We start from the raw sequence: 20,694 nt of genomic DNA, 5'->3' as shown, positions 1-20,694 counted from the left end.
CTTGATGTGTGATGGCGCGGTGTGGATTCTCTGTTAAGCTTGTTCGGACAGAATATTAATTAAAGATGAATGAAAACTAAATACTATTGAATATGTCATTATTAACATTTTAAAAATTTAAGTGACGGGTAAAAATAGATTATGACCGGATTTTTATGACCCTGTCAGTCAAAATGACAGACAACGAAAAAGTCTAGCGCAACCTCTGGTATTAATATACCTGAAAAGACTCCACTACAGCTAAAGATGAAGCTTTTTCAATTGTATGTACGGATTAAAGTGGATTCATCCCGTTCTGAGAAATCCTTTTCTGAGTTTATCTTATTGGACTTCATGCCTTCTGCTTTGCTGTTGTGTCCCACTGTCGCCTCGCTCCCTCTGACTGGGATGTATGGCTTCTGACAGCTCTGGTACCCTGCAGTCTCCCTTGGCCATGTATAGCATGAGATGAAAGGCTTGCAGCAGGAGCTCATTCAAAAGTACCTTCTGCTCTACCTGAGCTGCTCTTCATAAGCACTGCCCAGCAGATTGAGAGGAGGAGTAGAGGGCAGGAAAAAGAGGAGACAATGCAACATAGATAATGACAAAGACTAAAAACATTGATGACAGACTGCATAAATATTATGGTTGTGGAAATCTCTCTCGGTGTCCAAAGAAGCCCTCCTTCCTCGCTTTTGCTTTTGACTTTATAAATCTGGAGGTCAACAGTAGACTTGAAATAGACTCTGAAAATCCACATCATTTGATATATCAAGTTGGAAGGCTGACTGGACATTGTAACATCCTGCACATTCTACAGAACTTCTATATGGGTATGAAATTCAGACTGTCCAAAGTCAACATGTACATTCACTGTGTGCACACTGTATCTGTTTCCTACTACACACAGAATGCCTGAATAGCCAGAAAAGTAGGAATTTAATTTCGATACAATGCAGTGATTAGAGAAAAAAAAAATGACAACGGCACGCAAAACAAGGCTTAATGAGCTTTCTAAAGGTGATCATTTTGTATTGGAGCTCTGCTCACTAAATAGTGCCTAATAAAGTGGTAATGGCAAGTAGCATTTTGTGGTTCAATGTCTTTCGGACGAAGTACATTACTGCTACTGTATAACCATCTTAAAACATAGTTTCAGTCTATCATAAACTATCATGCCTAAATGATTGATTTCTTGAAACTAATCATTACAGGTCCTCTGTCTAAAATTTATGGTCTGCCCGTGCAGTAAAGATGTCTTATCAGCGCTTGGCATTGAGCACATATGAACTTTTCTGATGCCAAATAAGAGTTGGGGGAGTCAGCCTTGGGATGTTGCAGTCACATGAAATAGTAGGTAGTAAAACAACTGACAGTTGGTCATTACAAGAGACTGGGGTGGGCCAAAATCAATCAAATCCACAGCACCCTGCACTCTGACACGTGGCTGACATCTGTCTGATGAAGAGCTCTGCTGTCCCGTAGGGCACCGAAACATAATGTCGGAAGTGGGAAGATAAAGATGGGAACCACTAGGTGCCAGCAATTTTTCAGAGTAATCACATTTGTGGATAATTAGTCTGGTTGCTGCCCTGCCTCTGACTGGCAACCAGTCCAGAGTGTAGTCTGCCTTTCGCCTGAAGTCAGCAGGGATAGGCTTATGCTCTCCTGATGACGATAAGCTCCATATAAAACGAAAATATGGATTGATTTCTTCCTTCAAGCTACTTGTGATGCTTTTTACAACATCACAGATAGAGAGAAAACATACAGATGAATGCCAAGCCACATTGTTGCAGCTCAAAACAGCACTTAGCATTTTGTTTCCTGTATTTGTTGTAGCCGATATCCACTAGGCAAATCAAAGTCAAATATACATACAGTAGGTGTGATGACTTGACATTCACTATTGTCCAGCAATAGCGAAAACGCACGGTTTAATTAGCTATGCTTTCAACATGGTGGGCCTTAAAATTACCATGTGTCTCTGCTTTTATTTTATCTCTTAAAATGTAGAACTTAGACACTCAGTCATTTCATGCATCTCATATTTTCCATACCTCCCTCTTGCTGCTGCTTTCCCTGTTCTCTCTCTTCTTCAGCTTCAATCGAGCATCTGATCAGAGACTCGGGAGAATGGGGGATAATGAGATTAGGCCTGTACATGTTTACACATTCTGATTTGCATTGAGCTTTTCCTGTCTCTTAGTCTGACCCACATTTCTCTTCTACTGGTTAGTTCTTTTCATGTCTCTAGACTCGCTCCCTCTCTCTGGTTGCCTGTGTGTGTACTGCAACACTGGCACTGCATGCATGCTGGAAAGACATGTTTTGTTAACTAAACAAACAGACCTTGCATTAATGTGGTTTAATTGGTCGTAGTTTCTCATTTTTCATGAAAATACAATATGATTTCGAATCTTTGGACAATAGTAAAATATTTGACAATGTTACATCCGCCACAATTCAGTTTAATTAAATTCAAGGGACTTTTAACATGATATCATTACTGATATCATGTATACGTAGTCCACTTTGAGGGTAAACCAGGTCGATCGGAATGCAGCCGCTCATCTGCTCAGTTCATCTCTTCTCAGCACGGCTCCTCTCTTAAAAGTGTAAATCCATATTTAACTATATATGCTTTCAACCAGCAGCATCATTTAATTTATTAACGAACAATTAAATTAATCAATATACTATTCACCCCCCATTGCCTCAGCTGCGGTGGCTCTATACCAGAAATGTCCAAAGTCCGGCCTGGGGGCCAAATGCGGCCCTTTGTCAAATTTCATCCGGCCCCCAGCCTCTGTCATAAAATCAATAACGTCTGGCCCGCACACAGGCTTAATAAATTGGTCAGCAGTACTGCTGCCAGCATATGAAGTAGCTTACACACTAAATGTTGCTCCTCATTTACCCACTAAAAGGCAGCAGCACTCTAAGCAACATTACCCCGGGTGACCCTTTATTCCCAATTTTCTAAAATAACGACAATTAACAACAACAACAACAACAAAAAAGTTGACTGCGATGGCCAACTCTTCAAGGATAGGTGGAAATTGGAATATTTCTTCACTAAAATACGCATCAACTGTGTCTGCCTCATTCGCAAAGAGACTGTCACTGTTTTTAAAGAGTTCAGTGTGAGGCGATATTACCAAACAAGACACGCTGACATGTACGACTAGATTACTGAGAAGATATGTATCGAGATATTCAAGCAACTTGAAGCTAGTGCCCGAGAGTCGAAAGAGAATGCCACAAAGGCTAGTTGCGAGATTGTTGAAATTATTAATTAAAAAAAAAATAATAATACAGCAAATGTGAACACACAGAATGGCTTGCTAAAATTTGATTAAATATACAGTATTGTTCTACGTAAAGGATGTCAGCTAAAGGTCGGCCCCCCACATTTTTACCACACCAAATCTGGCCCCCTTGCAAAAAGTTTGGACACCCCTGCTCTATACGGATGGAAAGATAACACAGCCACTGTAATAACAGGTTATGTGAAAGCTATTAATTTATAGGTAACTCTACAAACACATTCTCTGAAACTCTTGCTTTTTGTCTGTATTTCTATAGATCTTTTATATATCTGTGTACTCAACTTTTGATCAAAAACAAGTTAAGGCTCAAGATTTTTTTTTTTGAGGGGAGGGGTTAAAAAGAATTTCACACTCTCAGTCTGAACCAAGCATTAATTTTGATATACACTTGTTCAAGCAGGCCTCGCTGTAAAACCAGGACTTATCTTCCTGCATGATTGGAGCATGAAAGCAGCTCGTGCAAACCAACAGTTTATGACAGCTGACAGCAAGAAGCATACTCCCAAGCCGAGTTGCTACTCGAGCAGAAAAAAATCAGCACAGTGTTACGGAAGCAAGTTTTCAAAGCAGTGTTTGATTCAGGATTCCTTTTAAAGAATTTAGATGTGTCAAAAGCGATAGTCAGACATTTGTGTCAGATTTTGTGTCTGCCACGTGCCACGTCTCAACAAATTTCATCTCTCAAAAATTAGAGACCTGTATGTCAGAATGTTTATTATGTGTGTCTGTTAATTAAGTGACATTTTTAATCCCTTTATAAAACTTTTTGGGATTCTGGTATAATTCTGTATGAGAAGAAACTTCCTGATTTTAAATCATATTCATTCATTTATCTTCTGTACCATTTATCCTCATGTGGGTGTGTGTGTGCTTAAAACTATCCCAGTTAACTATAGACAGGAGGTCGAGTACACCCTGAACTGGTTGCAAACCATTTGCGGGGCACATATAGACAAACATACTTACAATCACACCAATAGGGAATTTAAAGTGTTTAGTCAGCCTATCATGCATATTTTTAGCATGTAGGAGGAAGCCGAGGTACCCGGAGAAAACTCGCGCAGGCTCAGGGAGGACATGCAAATGCCATACAGGAAGCCTGTGATTGAACCCTTGATCTCAGAACTGTGAGGCGGACGTGATAAACACTCACCCATCTTTAATTCTATTTTACATAAAATTGCCTATAAAATACAGATTATGACTGGTACATTGGAGCATACCATATGACTAGTTATGATTTCCAAACCACTATAACGAATTAATCATGAAAATCAAAGCAAGAGCTCTGCAGACTTTGAATGATATTTGAGTAATCTATCTGAAATATTTTAAAAAAGAGGGTCAGCATCTTTACAAGAGGAGTATATAAATCCAAATGTTTGCTGATGCACTTCGTGGAAAAAGCATTCTTTAAAATGATATTCTGAATATCATTTTAAAAATTCGTTTCTGATTTATTTTAAAAATAGTGTTCTAAATATTTTTTTCCACAAAAGAATACTTTTTCCTAAACGCATCAGCAAACATTGGGATTTATGTATCCCTCACAAGGAGATGCTGACTCTCTTTTCATTTATGAAATATAGTACAGTTCACAATATTTTTCAGGAAAATCTTTGTCAGTCTTACATTTGTTATTGTGATTTTAATTATCTAAGCATCTACCAGCGACAACAGCTCAAATCCCTGTAAAAAGATAGTTGGCGTCTATTAAGGACATGCTCAGCCATCTATTATTGTAAAGGCAGCGTTTGAAGAAGTTTATTAAATGTTTTCATTAATCATGGATTAAATGAAGCAACAAGCAGCGATTAGAGGTGAAATAGTAAATGTAATACTTGTTGATGGCCGTTTCTTTGTGCCAGGATGTTTGTATAGGAACTGGAATTAATAATATTAGTCAGTGTCCTTGAATTTTACAATGGACGACCTGGAAAATGGTCCCACCGTCTCCCCCAAAAAATACATCAACACATTGCCACAGATTGACCAGTAAAATTATCATAACATGCTACATTCAATACAAAAGTGTACAGAACAGAACAGTAGAGCAGAGCATGGGATCAATTATTTCTTTTATGCTCAGACAGCTTTTAAAGAACATAAACTTTGTATTGATAGGCCTGTGTTGCACAATACATCTTAGATGAGCTTTCCTCTCAACACACTTGCAAGTACGCATCATGTGTGTGTTCTTTGAATTCTAGTGTGCAGGTAGGGCTGCTGGTAAAGTGAAATGTTGATCTATGGCCCTTCTCTGATACAGCAACAGTATAAGGTCCAGTTTCTAACGGCCACTTTGTTTACTGTCAGCAGCCACAGTGGACCAGCCTGCTCTCATTCTGTCTCCATGTCTGTGTCCCATCGCAACAATTCATCACCCCGTTCACTCTGTGGCTTTCAATTCAGGTTGTTTACGTAATGGCAGCAACTTGACTGTTGTGATATTTAAGTCAGCCAACTGACTTGAAATTGATTTGGAATGCACTCATCTATCTGCAGGATGGATGACTGTGTCCTTCCCACCATGATGACTACATACAACTGGCGGTGGAAGCTACAAGTAACATTTGTTGCATTCAGGTAAGGTTTTGCGGCATCAGGCACCAGAATATAAAAGCACTACTTTGAGGCACAGCAGCAAACTTCTGTTGATTGCCTCCTCTGACTATATTTCAGGTTTTATTCATTGTTTATGTGTCTGCGGCTCCTGAACTCATTCCTCCACTTTTATTTAAGGTGCATCCCGGTGGCTAATGTGTCTGCTAAATCATTGTCAGCCGCGGCCCAACATTAACTTGTGTGGTCCCTGAGTAAACATTATTAAAGTGTTGAATGTATGGAAGCAGAGTAAACAAACATTATTAAAGTGTTGAATCTATGGAGGCGGAAGTTACTGAAGTTTGTACTGCTCAATATTAAATGTTCAAGCTCACAAGACCAAGATGTAGTGTAGTTCTTCTGGTCTGTTCATATCTTTTGTATGTGCATACAGGTGCTCAGCTTACATAATATATTAAAGTTGAAGTAAAACAAGCGAAAAACAAACCATTTTGTAAACAAAGGTTTTCAAAGAACAAAAAAATCCACTCACTGACCATTTCATTAGATACAGTGGGGCAAATAAGTTCCACTTGATAATATTAGAGAGGCCTGTAATTGTCAACATGGGTAAACCTAAACCATGAGAGACAGAATGTGGGGAAAAACAGAATATCACATTGTTTGATTTTTAAAGAATTTATTTGCAAATCATGGTGGAAAATAAGTATTTGGTCAATACCAAAAGTTCATCTCAATACTTTGTTATGTACCCTTTGTTGGCATTAACGGAGGCCAAACATTTTCTGTAACTCTTCACAAGCTTTTCACACACTGTTGCTGATATTTTGGCCCATTCCCCCATGCAGATCTCCTCTAGAGCAGTGATGTTTTGGGGCTGTCGTTGGGCAACACGGACTTTCAACTCCCTCCACTGATTTTCTATGGGGTTGAGATCTGGAGACAGGCTAGGCCACTCCAGGACCTTGAAATGCTTCTTACGAAGCCACTCCTTTGTTGCCCTGGCTGTGTGTTTGGGATCATTGTCATGCTGAAAGACCCAGCCACATCTCATCTTCAATGCCCTTGGTGATGGAAGGAGATTTTCACTCAAAATCTCTCGATACATGGCCCCATTCATTCTTTCCTTTACACACATCAGTCGTCCTGGTCCCTTTGCAGAAAAACAGCCCCAAAGCATGATGTTTCCACCCCCATGCTTCACAGTGGGTATGGTGTTGTTCGGATGCAATTCAGTATTCTTTCACCTCCAAACACGAGAACCTGTGTTTCAACCAAAAAGTCCTATTTTGGTTTCATCTGACCATAACACATTCTTCCAGTCCTCTTCTGGATCATCCAAATGCTCTCTAGCAAACTGCAGACGGGCCTGGACATGTACTTTCTTCAGCAGGAGGACACGTCTGGCAGTCCAGGATTTGAGTCCCTGGCGGCACATTGTGTTACTGATAGTAGCCTTTGTTACTGTGGTCCCAGCTCTCTGAGGTCATTCACTAGATCCCCCCGTGTGGTTCTGGGATTTTTGCTCACCGTTCTTGTTATCATTTTGACGCCACGGGGCGAGATCTTGCATGGAGCCCCAGATCGAGGGAGATTATCAGTGGTCTTGTATGTCTTCAGTTTTCTAATAATTGCTCCCACAGTTGATTTCTTTACACCAAGCGTTTACCTATTGCAGATTCAGTCTTCCCAGCCTGGTGCAGGTCTACAATTTTGTCTCTGGTGTCCTTCGACAGCTCTTTGGTCTTGGCCATAGTGAAGTCTGGAGTGTGACTGACTAAGATTGTGGACAGGTGTCTTTTATACCGATAATGAGTTAAAACAGGTGCTATTATTACAGGTAACGAGTGGAGCCTCGTTAGACCTCGTTAGAAGAGGTTAGACCTCTTTGACAGCCAGAAATCTTACTTGTTTGTACGTGACCAAATACTTATTTTCCACTTTAATTTGGAAATAAATTGTTTAAAAATCAAACAATGTGATTTTCTGTTTTTTCCACATTCTGTCTCTCATGGTTGAGGTTTACCCATGTTGACAATTACAGGCCTCTCTAATCTTTTCAAGTAGGAGAACTTGCACGATTGGTGGTTGACTAAATACTTATTTGCCCCACTGTACACCTCCACATTCAGCAGTAAATCTATAAATCCATTCGTTGTCTATACATATTGTCTTACTTTCGGTCATGATTGAGATGAAACCTCACCGAGCTGACTAATCCTAGTTGAGTTTGTGCAAAAGGTGGGTTATACGTAGTAATGGTCACTAGCCAATAACAGTGTAAATGTATATATTGACTAGCAATATTTACAGTCACGCTAATAGACGATTCTGAGTCTCCCATGCATATTTTTGGAATGTGGAAAGAAGCTGGAATATTTGAATAAAACCCACACACTTATGAAGAGAACATGCAAAAATGCCACATGGAAGGAGAACCTAGAACCTCTCAACTGTGAGGCAGAAGGCCAGTAATAAGTGCACCGCACTACTCCAACCTATATACAGTATACTGTATACTACAAGCAGTATAGCCCGTCGTTGCTGGGCATACTATTTGTGTTTTGTTGCTGGGGCCAAGATCTGTTAAATAGACACATAAAAAAACCTCAAAATCAAGGCTTCCCTCATGATTTTTGGCCCCAAATTCCGTGATTCCACACTTGACACCTTGGGCCGCAAGGTGTTTAATTTTGCTCCTCTGAAAAATTGTTTGTTTTTAAAAATGAGTCTGAATCTCAATTTAGCTCAGCAGCATTTGAATTCCACTCCACTGTACCGTGACTTACTTTTCCTTCTCGCGCTTAGCGTGACCTTACCGTGACCTACATTCTAAAAAAACACCAGTTTTGAAAGTAGTCCTATTAACGGTTTATTGATTGTCAATTTGGAGCTCTATTTGGAGATGCTCTGGTGTGAAAATTTCTATGGCAACTGTCAATGACCCCAACAACAAATCTGCCAATTATCATTGAAATTGGACACGCGGTTTGTGAGCAATCGGAATATATCGGTTTGGGAATTTTGTCAATTTTCGGCACTACTGAATTCTATGCAACCTCAAAACTTCTGAGAAACATTGCCATATTTGGTTAAGATTGGGCTATTCCTTTCACAACCCAATTTTTTCCAATTATCGATTTCTGATACTTATCCTGGGTACTTTGATACAAAACCTACCTAAGAACACTCGAAGATGCTTAAAGCATTAATCTGTAATTTTTCAAGAAAATCGGTCGAGCCGTTTCGGAGTCCATAGGGAAAGTTTAGATTACACAATGAAACCCAGTGGGGAAAAAATAGCTGCCCTCTCTGTTGTGCTTCTAAAGCTTCATAGAGAAACCAGTTTCCATGTGATAAGTGTGGCTAAGGTGTGCTGAAGTAAGCAAGTGGTGTTGCTTGAGGACATTTACCCCACATACACCTACTTGTTTGACAACACCTTGTCTGTCATACAGCTGAAGACAAGAGACATTTTCCAGAAGCTTTGTCTTGTTGTGATTTGAGATAAATTCAAGACGTTGCATCGGTTTTGACATGAGAGAAATGTCTGGTATTTGGCATGAGTAGTTGTGCAATCTTTAACTGAGCTAGTTTGAAATTATAATTTCTCAGCGCTTCCTTTCAACTTGCCGTTTACAATCTATAAAACCCCAGTGCCTCTTGGAAGGAATGTTCAGTCCACCTTCATAACTGCAGGTGCTTTAAAGCACAGAAGGAGGTTCTGTGGAAAATTTGCCACACCAAAATATTTCCCTCAAGATTCCTATTGCCTTAGCAGCCCATGCAGGCAGCATGTGGCTCTGAAGGCAAGAATAACATTAAAGAGTTGTATTGAATATGTCTTTACAACTGATTTGTGGTGAGTACAATCCAGCATGTCAATCAACAAAAAAAAAAAAAAAAAAAAAAAAAACATTGAACCTCACTTTGCTAGTAAAAGATTAACATTTAATCTGTTATAGAAGGTATTCCTGGCCCATTTAAAGTGACATTGTCTATAGGATGATTTGTGTTAAATCTATTTATCCCGTAATTTTGCTACAATGCAGCAACTAATCATAATCCATGTTGTTAGACTGTAATATAATATATATAGTACCATATGCACTAATAAAGAACCATGGAATCATGGGCTATGCAAATGGCCAGAGCTATAGATAGAAAAGCATCCTAAAATAATGATTTGCTTTGTCATTAACACACACAAAAACCTACCGTATTTTACACAGGTATTGCTTACCATGTGAAATTACACTGTTATCTAATTAATAAAGTAATTAGAATCTTAAATGTTGCAACAATTATGAATTGCTTTTTTATATAATTAATTCATATCTATGATTATTGTACTGGTAATTACTTCCTTTAAGCCTCTTTGCATATTAACTGGATTTTTTTCTCTTCAGACTCTTTCATTGCCTGAAATTGCATCATTCCCCACAAAGAAAACTTTGTTTATTCGATTTTAATTAATTTCTTTAGGAAACCTGGAAAATTGCATTAATTCTTTTAGAAAGCTGATCCTTGTTATTTGACCTCTCGCAGCAGGTTATTAAAGAGAGGTTTTTGTACTCATTTTAGATTTATTTATGGCATGAATACAGATGTTCATCATACCACGGACAAAAAATTACTTATGTATTACACATCTTTGCCTTCTTCTCACTTCTCGTATTGTATTCTTGCTCACTTACAAACATCCAGGGCTTTGCACTGTATGACTACTGAAATACACCGACACCAAATCAGTTTAGGATTGTTCCTACAATGCATTTCTTTAGCAGCAGTTGTCAGGTGTTTTCCACCTTAAGCAGTTAAACGCCAAGATCTCAGTTCATTATTCATCAAAATCTCAACCAAGGTTGGCATTATCTGATTTACATCTTCTCCCTCTCCTTCATCTGGTGAGGTTTAAATATGTGACAAACAACAACAAAAAACAACAACAAAAACCAATACTAATAATATCTTTGTCTTTTTTCTGATTTTTTCTTGACTCATTTAAGATTCATAACTAGTTGTTTTTTTGTTTTTGTTTGTTTGTTTGTTTGTTTGTTTGTTTGTTTTTTGCTTTACTAGTAGACACCATTGTTAATTCAAATTGTAGTAGTAGTTTAAGTAATCTACAGCAGTGTCTCTCAAACTTTTCTGAGTCACGGCAGGTTTTTACATTAGAAAAAATCTCGCAAACACACCACAAATATTTTTTTTTTACAAAATTACTTTATATAAAGTATTTTAAATGATAAAATGATTTCTCATTAGTTATACTTACTCAGTGTGAAACTTATTTAGATTAACAAAAAGCCAATATCCGAGCAGGGTTCTTCAATCTAACAGCTCTGTCTCTCTCTGAATTTTTTTTTTTTTTTTATATATAGCAGTTAGGCTTGAAAAGCTCAGAATTATCAGACAGGGGGTCCTTAGCAATGTCTTTAACCCCATCAGGGCCGAGTAGCTCGCTGACAATGGCTTTGCAGGCAGGTAGTATTAATTTCTCTGCCACTGTGTGGCATTTGTTGGATATAGCAACAAGTTCATCAACAAGGTAACTGGGTTTGGGGGCTTCCTCATTCACCTTTGTAGTTTTTCCTCAAAAATTTTGTCTGTTTCTCTGTTTTTAAAAAGGCGAACAAAATAGTCCATCGACTTGTTTTGAAGCGATGAGTGTTTCGTTTGGAGATGACGTTTAAGCTTGCTTGACACCATGGAGCTGATGGAGAGCTGCTCGTGTCACGTTCACTTTGTTGTCCTCGACAGTGTGTTGGAATAAGACACAGGGGGAGGATTGACAGTTGTCACATATTGATAAAATTGAAAGGACACTTTCGTGTAAATCGACAATTCAAGAGTCTAATCAAATGATGTACAGTAGACATGCTGGGGTCCAAATTGTAGCAGACAGCAAGGTGGCTGATGTCTAGAAATCCGAGCGGTTCTTGAACGTGACACGAGAAATACCTCGCTCATCTGCACACGACCGAGAACTTTCTACCTACTCCTTCCTTCCTACTGCAACTCAACCCAATAAAAATAAATAAATAAATAAATAAATAAATAAAAAAAGCGATATTGAATAATTTCACAACAGACGATCTCTCATGGCACACCGGTTGAAAAACACTGATCTACAGATTACTGAGTTCTGGCAACCTGGACGCAAACACAAAACTGATCTTGGTTGATGGTGGAGGGCAGGACATCCGCTGTAAACACAGAATCAGAACATTAACAACTAAAATGTGTGAAGTATGGACTTTTAAAATTAAAAAATGTTAGAAGTACAGTGGTACCTCGACATACGATTGTTTCGACACACAATCTTTTCGACATCCGACGTAAAACTCTAATGTACTCTCTCTCACTCTGTTGTCACCCACGCGGTGCGTTTACGTACACCACGCAAAGCACATCGGCCACATTAGAACACAATTCGTGACATTGTTAAAGGTATTATTATTATTTTTTTTTTATATTATTATTCCAATTTTTATGTATAATTTTTTTTTTTTTTTTATCTGTATAATTGCTATTTGCAATAGTACAAGCAGTATTTATTAAAGAATTAGTGTAGGTTTTCGGGAACGAATTAATGGAATTATAATGTATTGTTATGGGAAAATCCTGTTCAACATACGACCATTTTGACTTGCAGAAAAGATCCTGGAATGAGTTACCTTCGTATTTAGATGTACCACTGCATTACCTAAAGACATGTTTCTTTGATGTATACTGAAATATTAGGGACATTTAATGAATAATTGAAGAGCATTTCTTACATATGGCTCCTTTAAAGTGCTTACGACAGGATAAAAAGTCTCAAATAGCAATATTATATGAACTAGAATCACATTTTTAGATATTTTTATATACAACAATTTGACAAAGCGCAGATGACGAGAAATTAGTCTTTTAATCTGCCGTTTAGCCACGGCTACAATTATAGGGCTCTAGCGTCCCCAACAGGAGGAGGATGTCGGCAGGGTCATGGTTTCATCTGATTTAGAATTCAGCCCATTGAGGGGGAATTATTCAGAACGGGGAAAATGCGACGAAGAAAATGTCATTTAGTCTCTCTACTCCAATATTTTTACTGGATATTCTTTTTATCGAAATATTTTTCCCCATTTTCTAAATAAATGGTATGCTCATGACAAATAACAGTCTTGTGCTAAATGGAATATGAAATATTAAAAATGCATTTATTCAGTACGACATGGCAAAATTGCCCCAATATGGTCAAAACTTTCCACTTCTTGCACCTCCCAAATTATATTTTATGCCCCCGGACTTAGTTTTGTCATTTCCCTGGCCCGGCTTCGGAGAGCGTAAACAAACCATGAAGCGTGACAGCTAGCCGACATGCTATCCTGAACCGAGAGATGTATCGGTCTTATTCTCAGCTTTCGAAGCAAAAAAATCACACAAAACTACCCAGGATGATGGCACATGGCGGCGGGGTGGTCAATTGTCTTCGCCGATCGGCAACCCACCTGGCGGCAAGCAAGTTACAGCTCGTCCGACTCATTCCCCTGCTGCGGGCAGGAGAGCTAGTTTGCAGGGGAAGCAGCTGGACAAACCGGCCGACGTCGGACGGAGCGCGTAGCTGCCACATGGTCAACACGAATGTGGCGTAAAATAATGCTTTACTACATGGCGAAGACATAAACATTAAGAGAGCGGCGTGCAGTTGTTGTGCAGCTAGCATGGCAGGATGTGTCTGAGGAGAACTTTTCTACATCTCCGTCCATGGTCAAATGTAAGTAAACAGTCCTTTATTTAAAGAAAGTTTGTAGTGTTTACTTTGTAATCGCTGTATTCACGTCCATTTTTAACACAAAGTCGCAATTTCTGATGGGATTGAAAATTTGACAGAACACCGGGCACACCAAGATGGCAATAAACCGAGTATAGCGCTCTCCTGGCAGGCACGTGAAGGACCGAGGGGGGTGTGCGACAAGCCACTGGTCGTCGGCCGAGTGGCATTCTCGGTGGACAATCAGCCACAAAATGCATGCCACTTCCGTATTAAAATGTGTGCCATGAGCCCGGTATTTGACATCATACAAAATACGATGTTTACTCACTTCCTCGTAAGTCCAATAGTCCCACAGTTGTAGGGCTTGGTTTGGCCAAGATCGGCGGTGAATGGGAACCTTTTGAAACCCTAAAGGTGCAGCAACAATTTTCTGCAGCACATTTGGCTGGCGTGATTAAAATTAATTCACAAAATCAGCTGAATCCGCAGTCCATCTGAATGCTATAAAGCAATGCTGTATTGTGAGATGCTGACCGGAAATTGAATATATAAAACGATCGCTTCCACGCACATCCAAGCGGTCCATTTCATTCAGGAGCATAAAGCACTGCGTGAAATATGAAATAAACATGCTTTTTGGTGTCATACGCACTTTAAGTTAAATTACCAAAAAAGTCACTTTGCCCTGTATAGGTTTAATACAAGTGGTAGTACCATATTAAAAGAAATGTCCAGAAAGTTAAATATTTAGTCTGCATTGATTTGTTCTGGACCACTTCTCCTTACGAGGGTCGCGGGAGCGCTGGAGCTTATTATCTCAGATAACTATGGGCAGAGTGTGTATGTACACCTTCAACTGTTTGCCAGCCGATCGCAGGACAGTCTGTGAAATGCATCATGGGCTGAGGTCGCTCGGATCTGCGGCTTTATGTCCATGTGGGAGGAGCTACTCTGGAAGTGACACCTTTCTCTCCCTCCCTCGCTCTCTCTCGCTCTCACTGACTTATTCACTCACTCTCATGCTCTCTGTGAAGAAGTTGAGACGTCGTCTTCCCGAGTTGGAATATTTAGCCACTGGAGCAGACACGTCAGTGAGGGCTTTGGTCTTCCATGTTTCTGCTTTACGCCGCGTAGTCTGTGAAACCGTCTCGCCTCGAGGAAGCAGTCAAACAGTACCGGGAGTCTCATCCGTTTAGTGCTTCTTCAAATCGCGCTGTGTTCCTACTAAGTTGCTCCCACTCCAGCTCCACAATGACAGGCGACCAGCGCGCCCCACATGTCCGGCTGGTAGGTGTTAATGCTTTGACATATGTTGTTTCGGGTCGCTTTGGCTCAAGTGCCTTGCCACTCATTGTGTTGTTGTTGACGTTTTAACTGAAATTGATCAATTTCTTAATGCTAATATGCTGAAGATTTACGAATTTAAACATGACCACTTTGGGGCATACTTCGTCTTTTGCTTGTTACAGACACGATGTTGTGTCATCATGTAGGCTATGGGTTGCCCACTTGATTGATTGATGTAGCGAGACAGCCTATTGAAATAATTATAGGCTATTTATTCTTGTATTTTGAATTTTTGGAGATACAATCAACTATTATTGCCTTTACAAAGTGTAAAACCTTCGTTCACGCGAATCAATGCTTGCCTAATGTTAACAGGCTGTAAAGTCTAGTTATCTTTGCCACAAAACAAAATCTTGTAACCCGAATAACCTTGGCCCGAATATAAGACGGTGTTTTTTGCATTGAAATAAGATTGAAAAAGAGGGGGTCCTCTTATATTCGCAGTGTAGACATTATACCCATTCACGACGCTAGATGACGCCAGATATCAGATATCATTGAGGCGATGTTCTGTAATGACAGATCTCAGCTACTCTCCCCATTCACGACGCTAGATGGTTCCAGATATCATTGAAGCGATGTTCTCTCATGACAGATCTCAGCTACTAGCCAGTTTGCATTATTTTATTGCAATGTTTTTCCTTATTCAGATTTGTTTCAAGACTACAGTTACAGTTAGACTTCACTTTGATGGTTAATGCAGTTATTGCAAGTTTATTGTTTTATCACAATAGATTGGTTTATTCACATTTCAAAAACCAGAAGCCATTGATTTACGAATGTGATTGCACTTTAGTTTACATATTTAAATGTTCAGATATTAAGATTTGAATGAAGCAAAATAACATGTTTTTTCTCTCAAATATATTGTTATAATCATTTGTTTCATATGTACTGTAATTATTTTCTGTATAAAAATTAATTTGGTGTTCAAAAAGTTTTTTTTTTTTTCAAACTTGAGTCTTGAAAAAGAGAGGGTTGTCTTATAATGAGGGCCGTCTTATATTCGGGCTAATACGGTATTTACAAACTTCAATTCTATACATACCGTATTTTTCCGACTATAAGTCGCAGTTTTTTTTCATAGTTTGGCAGAGGGTTCATCTTATACACTGGAGCGACTTATGTGTGATTATTTACGGTCAGGTCGGGCCGACTTCTCTCTCGTTAAGTTTTTGTTAAGTAAATATATATTCATATATTTATACTAAAACGATGTATGGATGTTAAATAAAATAAATGAATTGGATAAAACAGAGAAGGCGCTGTGTATCCCTGCACACGTGAACGCAGTGGCCCAGCTCTCGTTTTAATCTTCCTCCGTGAGCTTCCTGGTGTTTTCTTTTCGATATGGAGCAGCTATAGGAGTGAAAAACAAACTAAATACAGGGGAATTGAAACGCAAACAGCTGCGGTAGGAGTGGGATATGGAAAGGATTCAAATTGATTGTTGAAGATGCTATAGGAAACCTGTGTCTGCTTCGCTGAATGTAAACGAATGTGGCGCTTTGGTCTCATACGAGAAATATATTTAACAAACTTTCCCAGCGTTATTTCGTTGTGTAAATGCATTTATAATGATCATAAAAATATGTAGACTATTTAAACATTGAGAAAACTTACGTTTTTTTTCTTCCTGCCAACTCGAGATTAACATAAATGTCAAATCCACTCTCTGCCTGTTAGAACAGACACGCAAATATAAAAGATATAAATGTTTATTGAATATAATCCATCTTACATGTTTGTTTAACCCTTTAACACCCAAGCCTATTTTGGCCGAATTTGCATGCATTTGATGTTGCCTTTATATTTCAAAGAAAAAAATTGTTTACAATGGCCAAGTTGGGTCCCTTTTTTCAGGACACCTTGAACTCCATGTCCAAACTGTTGTTTTCTTCACTGACCAATTATAATCCACATTTTGGACCCAAAAAGACAAAAAAATCCCAAAATCTTTTTTCAAAATTTGTTGATGTCCCATTGACAACCAACCATGCTCGACCAAGCGTTTTGAAGCTTGATAATATTTATTTAACTTGTTGGTATAAACATTCAGTAGCAAAAAAATAATTTATTTCGGACAATTCAACACAAATAGCAGGTATGGTCATAGGCGTTTTTGGCCTTTACACGTACTTTGGTCAAAACAGGTTATATACAGTGCAAAATAGTGAGGAAAAAATATATCTAACACAAAAAGGGTTTGGAGGATATCTCTTTGTGAAGTTAGGTGTTGTACCCATCACCTTATCAAAAGTATATACGTATATGTAATCAAGCTTCTCGAACACACATCTATATAAAAATTGAAAAGATTATAATTAATTTAAAAAATATATAACATTGAAAAAAAGTATTTTCAAAAATAAAAAAGTAGTTCAGTTCAATTCATATTTTTCAGGCATGCGAACCAGTAAATTTTTTTTTTTTTTTTTGCGCACTCAATAAAGCTTCTTCTTGAACAGGTGACAGGGCTGCGTCACACAAAACGTCACACAGCCTACTTTTTCGCCGTTTGCACGCTGCTGTCACTTGTACTCGCCGAGACGCCGACTGATTGAAAGAAAACAACGACAAATACGGCTCATCTTCTTCCTTGAGTTAATGAAATAATGCATTAGCTTGCGCTAAATTTAGTTTTAGATTCATTCTGCACGTTTCAAAGTCGCCGCTCAAACCAACCGGCCGTTGCTTGCTTCACATGCCTCCCTTTCATTAGTTGGCGCCTCGCTCGGAAATTTATTAAAAATGATCACATTCGGTTCATCCTTCTTGACAACACAACGGCTCTTGGGATATACAGTATAGTCTTTTGTTCTGCTTTCGGTTTTGAAAAAGGACAAGAAATGCTGAAAATATGGAGATTAGAGCTGAAACGAGTACTCGAGCAACTCGAGTAACTCGAGTTTAAAAACTGATCCGAGTAATTTTATTCACCTCGAGTAATCGTTTATTTTGACAGCTCTAAGCATCACGTTTTGCTAGGACTACTTTTAATGCGGGACAACGCGCTGTCACGTGCGGAGAGGAAGAAGGGGAAAAAAAAACATAACTTACCGCAGCCGACGGCCGCCACAAACGACGCCGACGTTGCTAAATACTAGCCCGCACAATGCCACATTGGTAACAGGTAGCATCTGGTGCGTCTCATAGAGATCACATGTATGTTGAACTAGATGCGAAATGACAGACTCGGCCGCGTCTGGGGAGCGTTTGTAAACAGCCGCCATCTTAAAGCAGTACAGCGCTAAGCGCTAATAAAGAGCGCTAAGCGCTAATAAATAAGTTTAATGTTACTGTCGCTACTAGCTCACGTAACGTTAGCCCTGCGGAAGGCTAGGTTTCAATTAATTATGACCACTGTCGATGCGTGGCTAACGTGTCTTACATACAGGCTTTAACATAACATAGCATTGTGGAGTGATGAGGGTGTAAAATAAAAACTTAATCATGCTAACTATCAATTTTAGCTCAGTAGTCATTGCTGGATAAAACACCAATTAGCACTGGTCCCTAATGTGCTCCAATACAGCCTGTATCATACATTTATTTTGAACACTGCAAAAACTCAAAATCTTATCAGGACTTACAGTTTAGACTAACTTAAAACTTAACTAGAACTTAAAAATGGCTTGACACAAAGAGAAATTCAATTGAAACACGTGGGAAAAAATCCTAACTTTTAAGTGATGTGTGTTATCAAGTGTAACGGCATTTTTAGGTAATATATATATATATAAATATATATATATATTTTTTTAATAAGATCTAAAAGTTTTTTGAGTGAAAGCAGTGAATTAGTCTTTTTTTTTTTTTTTTCAATTCTAGTTACATCTGAGATGCAATTGTTGGCTGTTTTCAACAATATACATCGAAAATAAAGACATTGATTGACTGAAAATGGTTCAAGATTAGATGAAATGTCTTGTTTTCTCATGTATATGTATAATTGCTCTTCACCTAAAAATATATTTGTTTTATCCGATTACTCGATTAATCGATAGAATTTTCAGTCGATTACTCGATTACTAAAATATTCGATAGCTGCAGCCCTACAAATATGGAGATAGATACATGGTCCATGCAGCGTTTTAATGCATATTTATGAGTGCAATAAAACTAAAAAACTCAAATGACATTATGTCCCGTTTTTCTTGGTCGATTGACTTCAAATAAAAACTGGTGTGGACATCAACTTCTGCACTTTCAAATGAGACCAACCGGCGGCATGTGGGTGATGTAATTACAGCGTGATGAAGCTTCAAAGACGATATGTGTAAACGCGTCGCTGCCGACACGTTCGGTGTTTAAGGGTTAACTGGGAGAATTCATTACAAAAGACAGGTTTTAATTTATCATTATGCATGTATGCACCGGCATAGTCACAAAGGTGATCACAGAAAAACGCAACCATGCATTGCATCCCCGCATTTCCTGTTTCTCCTGAGTCCTCACAAACAAAACATAAAATTTCGTTTTTTTTTTTTCGGGCTCATGCCTACAAATAAAACATAAAATTTCGGATTTTTTCAGGCTCGGGCAAACAAATCAAGTTAATTGATCGGGCTCGGGCCGTGTCGGGTTTTAATATCCGCGGGTCGGGCTGGATTTTTTTAGGCCCGATCTAACTTCTAGCGTCATTTAATGTTAGCATACTGTACACCTATTCAGCCTGTTGTTCTATATTGTATTTTAAATTGCCTTTCAAGATGACATGTCCGTTCTTGGTGGTGGAATCTATCAAATAAATTGCCCCCCCAAAATACGACTTATACTCCGGTGCGACTTATTTTTTTTCCTTTTCATTGCGCATTTTTTGTCTGGTGCGACTTATACTCAGGTGCGACTTATAGTCCGAAAAATACGGTAGTAGAGACGCTGAGTTGATCAGTATTTGATTGTGAGTTAACCTTCTGGAAGATGCTCAGCTCGAGTTTCTCCTGGTGATCTGTTTTCATATTCGTTTTTGTTATTGCTTCCAAAATATGTACAAAACCGAGTTGACATTTAACACATATAATGCATTCACCTTAGCATTGAAAACCAACTTCCCTCTACTGGTACAAAAACATTACTGCCCTCCCACATGGTGCTAAAAATGTACAATCTTTGCAGAGAGGGGGAACAGTGTGGCAGTTGTATTTCAGCTCCTGCAGTGCTGAATGTTGTGAGCATTACGTCCAACTATGCTCTGTGATCTTCATGAGCTCAGCAGACTTGATAAGGGATTTTACACACTAATAATGTGTTATGTGTTGAGACTCACAGACAGGAGGCTTAACGAGATAAGAGATTAACATGACTTGAAGCAGAAACTTGATCCATTGTCTTTTTGAATTGTTCATCCTTTTTGCATGCCAGTTGTCTTTTTCCCTCTTCTTTAATGTGGTATTGATTAGATTTATGATTAAAATAATGATTGCAGTGACTGCTCAGTCTTAAACAGAGTGATGATTTACATGATGTTGAAATGCACCACAGCCAGCAATTTTTTTTTTTTTTTTTTTTTCAATATTATTGAGATTACAGATTAACCATTTATTTCTGAAATTTGACTGATACTAAAGCATTATTTTTGCAATGTTGCTTTTCGAGAAGCACAGTGGTGCCTTCAGATTTGTCCTGTGGTATCTCCTATAATTCAAAGCATTTATTTAAATTTTACTGCATTAAAAGAATAGACATTCCATTAATCAGTTCTAGCCT

At 38.6% G+C, this 20,694-nt stretch overlaps 1 protein-coding gene across 4 annotated transcripts in view; it reads left to right on the top strand.

Moving 5' to 3' along the window:
* The window catches only part of mid2 (midline 2), a 240,067-nt gene that overhangs the window by 47,773 nt on the left and 171,600 nt on the right, over nucleotides 1-20,694 (top strand). The window contains exons 2-3 of one of the 4 annotated variants that reach the window (XM_057850099.1): nucleotides 5,631-5,723; nucleotides 5,817-5,897. The gene's annotated coding sequence lies outside the window, so the exon portion shown is untranslated. Of the gene's footprint in view, nucleotides 1-5,627; nucleotides 5,724-5,816; nucleotides 5,898-14,476; nucleotides 14,926-20,694 lie in introns of those variants that run through there. The other 3 variants (XM_057850097.1, XM_057850096.1, XM_057850095.1) reach the window with 3 other exon arrangements.

The sequence above is a fragment of the Corythoichthys intestinalis genome, chromosome 11 (assembly GCF_030265065.1).
Source record: "Corythoichthys intestinalis isolate RoL2023-P3 chromosome 11, ASM3026506v1, whole genome shotgun sequence".
Lineage (NCBI taxonomy): Eukaryota > Metazoa > Chordata > Actinopteri > Syngnathiformes > Syngnathidae > Corythoichthys > Corythoichthys intestinalis.
This window is presented reverse-complemented; position numbering and strand designations above follow the sequence as displayed.